Source organism: Sciurus carolinensis, unplaced genomic scaffold (genome assembly GCF_902686445.1).
Source record: "Sciurus carolinensis unplaced genomic scaffold, mSciCar1.2, whole genome shotgun sequence".
Taxonomy (NCBI): Eukaryota; Metazoa; Chordata; class Mammalia; order Rodentia; family Sciuridae; genus Sciurus; species Sciurus carolinensis.
In genome coordinates this window covers 881339-886801 of record NW_025920178.1, presented here as the reverse complement: position 1 = coordinate 886801, position 5463 = coordinate 881339, and positions in this window count along the sequence as shown.

Here is a 5463-nt window from a genome sequence, read left to right as displayed (position 1 = left end):
TTTTTTTTCTTCATTCATTTCTTCAGGGATTTCCTTTAAAGTTTCTGTTGAGAAATTGCTCATTTTATAGGCTTTCTTTATAAGTGCTTTAGCTCTTCTCATAGCTTTCAACATTAATTCTTGATTTGTATTTGGCAATTCTATGTAATATAATATAGAGTGATTCTTTCCTGGTTATGTACACTTGGAGTTGTAAATACTTCCTGTACCTGATTTCACATACCTTTCCCAAGATTTGGAAAAAAATCTGGTATTAGTTCACTGAACAATTTTGCAATCTCTATAGCCTATACCTCTACTACTTGGTCTATACCTATGATTCACAAATTTTAGTCATTAATCGTGTCTTCTATGTTCCCTTCATTCTTCTTTTAATTTCTCAGTAATTTGACATTTCATTAATATTGTCTTTCAGCTCTGATATTCCTTCTACTATTTGGTCTATTCTATGGGTGTGATATTAACTGAATTTTTCATGTGAGGTATTTAGCTTTTATTTTCAAGATTTTTGTTTGATATTTTTCAGAATCTACATTATATTCATTATATTGCTCTTTCCTATCCTGCATTATATTCTTTAATGTATGTAATTATTTATTTGCATTCCCTTTGAATTCAATCATCATTTTGGTGTTATTCTTTTGAATTCTTTTTCTGACATTTCATAGATTGCAATATCTTTGATATCAGTTATCATAGTTATGAAAATTCAAAGACATCATGTTTTTCTTTTATCTTTTATTTCTGTATTGATATTTTGTACATCTAGAGGAAATATATATCAGTTCTACTTTTATGTGAGGGCCTTCTTAGGAAATAATTTTCTCTTGATATGTCCCAGGCTACTGGTTTGTTGTGCATTGCTGAATTTACTTCCAACTGCACTTTGTAGTGTAGTTTACCTATGACCTCTCTGGCTGTGTTTCATGAGTTTTGACACAGTTTGTACTGTCAGAATCTGAGGGACCAAATTTATTTGAACATTTTTTAAAAGAGCAGAGTCATGTTGTTGGCAATAGTACTGCAGACAGTGATATAGCTAGAATGCACCCCTATGGGCCACTCTCCCAGCTGTATCAATAATGTGCTGTCTATAAGTGTGCGGGAGAGACTCAGACCGAGGACCTTTTAAAGTACAGTGTCCATAAGTGTTGTGTCATTTTTCTCTGCTCTTGCAATAGGGTGAGTGTTCAGAGACTGCATTCTAGTCCATACCTACATGGGGTCAGTCATGTTATATATATATATATTTTTTTTTTTACTTGCTTTTTTTAAATTTGTTTTTATTGTAAATAAATGGGATACAAGTTGTTTCTGTTTGTACATGGAGTAACAACATACATTTGCATATTCATACATTTACATAGAGTAATGATGTTTGATTCATTCTGTTATTTTTTCTTCCCCCCACCCCTCCCACCTCTCTTTTCCCTCTATACAGTCGCTCCTTCCTCCATTCTTGCCCCTCTCCCCTCCCGTACGTGTCATCATCCGCTTATCAGTGAGATCATTCGTCTTTTGGATTTTTGAGATTGACTTATCTCACTTAACATGATATTCTCCAATTTCATCCATTTGCCTGCAAATGCCATAATTTTATTATTCTTTATAGCTGAGTAATATTGCATTGTATATATATACCACAGTTTCTTTATCCATTCATCACTTGAAGGGTATCTAGGTTGGTTCCATAGTCTGGCTATTGTGAATTGAACAGCTATGAACATTGATGTGGCTGTATCTCTGTAGTATGCTGATTTTATGTCCTTTGGGTATAGGCCGAGGAGTGGGATAGCTGGGTCAAATGGTAGGTCCATTCCAAGTTTTCTAAGGAATCTCCACACTGCTTTCCATAGTGGCTGCACTAATTTGCAGTCCCACCAGCAATGTATGAGTGTATCTTTTTCCCCACATCCTCTCCAACACCTATTGTTGCTTGTATTCTTGATAATCGCCATTCTAATTGGGGTGAGATGGAATCTTAGTGTAGTTTTGATTTGCATTTCTCTTATTACTAAAGATGGTGAACATTTTTTCATATGTTTGTTGATTGCTTGTAGATCTTCTGTGAAGTGTCTGTTCATATTCTTAGCCCATTTGTTGATTGGGTTATTTGTATTATTGGTGTAGAGTTTTTTGAGTTCTTTATATATTCTGGAAATTAGTCCATACCTACTTGGGGTCAGTCATGTTATATGGGTTTTTATATCCCTTATTCTTTAAGTTGAAATATTTTCCAAGTTTGAGTAAGGTGCAGTTCCTCTCAACTGTGTTGTTAGTGTCATAAAGTGATGCCATCCAGTGGAGTCAATTTGACCCGGGGGACAAAAGGGTAGCGAGGCTTCTGAATTTTAATGATTTATTGATGAATCGGGAAACCCGGGAACTGGAACGTTGAACCTGTAGAAAAAAATCTTCTCTCTTCTTCTTCTCTCTTCTTCTTCTCTCCTTGCACTCAACGAGAGCTGGCTTATATCCCCTCCAGGAGGTGAAGGGTAGGGCTGATGCCAATCTTGCAAAGATTAGGCCAGAGTTAGCTGCCCAATCATGGCAAAGGTCAAAATGAGCGGGCATGAGCAGGAGCACCTATGCACATGTTGTGTGCATGGACTTAATTGGATACGGCCAATGACAAATCACCTGGGTGTGCTTATGCCAATCAATCTCTCCTCACCGCCAATGTAATCAAAGCAACCTCTGGCTAGCTGCCAAGCACCATCCCAGCACCTTCCACACCACATAGCCCCCAACAATGAAGTGGCAAAGCAACCCACCAGATGTGTTCAAGTCATGGGTATGGATCCCCAGCTCAGAGGGAAGAAATGAAACAATAACATTCAGAACATAAAAACAGTGCAGATACAGATATATAATATCAATCAATGAGCAAGGAAAACAACCCAACACCAGGAAGCAAAGGAGAAAATTGTGATAGAATCAATTAAACTGTCAAACATTCATAGAATTATAATTACCTAAAAAGGGACAATGAAACCCTGGAAATTAAGAGAGGAAATAATTCTGACAGTATAATAAGAAATAAGATAAAAATGAAACAAAATACCAAAATAATAGTATAGAAAGTATAAATGGCAAATGAAAGAAAAATGAGTCAAGCATTTTTCCCCTGTGAAAAGTATGGATGAGACACTTATTTCTGGTTAGGTGCACATACTGTCCAGGGACTATTAGTCTGTGCACAGTGGTATGTCAATACGTGGGCAGCAACAAGGACTGTCTGTTCTGTGTGCCCAGAGATGTGGCATGTGTCCAAGCTATAGCATATTCTCACGATGCTTCAGACTTGTGTATTGGGCATCAGTCAAACCAGAGAGATTTGTGCTCAACTGTGAACCTTAGAAACCATGTAATTTGCTTTCCTTCATCTTAATCGTCTTAGAATGGTAGCTCTCTTGACACCACATGCAACTGGTCTTGTTTCTCATCACATAGGATGGAACCACCCATGATCCATTCTATGAGAAGCTCCATGTTGTTCAAAATATTGGCAGGGTTTTGTCCATCATGTCCCCAAGCCACAACTTTGTTGTTTAGTCATTTCTCATCCAGTCAATGCAACTGATTGTTCACAGTGACTATGTATTGTTATTATTATTGATTTTTTTCTCCCCAGAGCAGTTAGTCCTAAAAATGGATTTTCTATTCAATTACTAGTACAAGTGGATTGCATTTAGTAAATTAAGATTATTACAGATAATTTTGTCACTAAAAATGATTTGTGACACTAAAACAAGAAGGAATATTCTATCATTTTATCAATTATTTTCTTGCCTAAGCATTAAATTGAATAGTTTGTTTTTTGTGTATTTTCAATTTCTTAAGGTGAGGAGATAATATCCATATCCAGTTGCTTTCATCTTTATTCCCAATTTGAAGGAGATTGTGTTTTGCTGTAAGTTTAATATTTTTTGAATTAAAAACTTTTTGTCTCTGTGGTAGTGGTAATCCAATCCAAGGCACTGTACATACTGTGCAAGTGCTCTACCACTGAAGTGTACCTTCAGCCCCTATGAAAATTTATATTTTAGGGTGGTTTTGGATGCACAAAATTGAGAAGAGGGTAAGGTACAGAGATTTTCCACATTCCCTGTGCATTCCACAGGTTCATGTCCTCCTCCATTATCAGTTACCCTCTGTCAGAATGGTACACTTTTTACAAATGATGACTCTACCTTGACACATTAATATCACTCCAGACTGTAGTTAGCATTAGGGTACATTCTTGGTTCTGTACATTCTATCTGTTTGGGTAAATGAGAGATGACATGTATTTACAATCTTAATATCATATGCAGAACAGTTTTGGTGTCCTTTAAAGTTCCTGAGCTCTAACTATTTATCTACCTCCCATATCAAATAACATTTTGCAACCATTGATGGTTTTACTGTATGGAGAGTTTTGATTTTCTCAGAGTAATTGTATAGGTTGAACACTACAATAGGTATCTCTTAAAATATTTAAAATTTTAAGGTTCCAAGGTAATGAAATTTAGTCATTTGAGACAGGCTTTTTCTTTTTTCTTTTTTTTCCTTTTTGGAGCTAGTGATTGGACACATAGCATGTTGCAGTCTAGGCATGTGCTCTTTGCCTGAGCCACAATTCCAACCCTTGTTTTGTACTTTTAAAATTTTATTCATAAACATATAATATGAGGGCATATACTTTACGTGCTGAAAAAGCATGATATCTGTAGAGATTTGCCACATAATATGGAGGATTGTGGGGAATGACATCACACTGGATGGCACAGCAGTTTTGGACCAGGTGGCTTCCTTCACAATGGAAGAAGACAACCTCAAGAGGCTATAGTTTTGTAAACTGTTATCATAAAGCCTTTTACAACTACCTTGCCATTGGAAATAAGACTAAGGAATGAATACTAAATATGAGTTAAAATGTTCTGCTTGCTTTTAGGGATGAGTATGAAATCAATTTATATTATAATAGCAGGACTGGTATTCTTTTTAAAAGTTATTATTATTATTATTATTGTTATCATCATCATCATCATCATCATCATTTCAGTGCTGGAGATTAAATCCAGGGCTCATGCATGCTACGCAAGCACATTACCACTGAGCTCCATCCCCTACCCTCTTTATCAGCAGATTCTCTGCCATGGTAAATGCCAAGAGAATCACATTGCCTTTTGTTTCTTACTTTACATGAAGTGGAAAATGAGTTTTCTTTCCCACTAGGAGTTGGCACATTCGCAAGCTTGAGTGAGTTAATAATGTTTTTAAATACTTTGTCATATCAGCTATTACTCCTTGGAAACTTGCTGCTAACTCTCTAGTGTTTCTTTTTAAATTTCACTATGACAGTGACATATGGATCAAAGGGTTTGTGCTCTCAAAGGTGTCATCTTTATAGTGTTTCTTTCTATGGAAGGTAAAACCTTCTTTTCACCATGCATAAGGTAGAGAAATCAGCTAGAACTA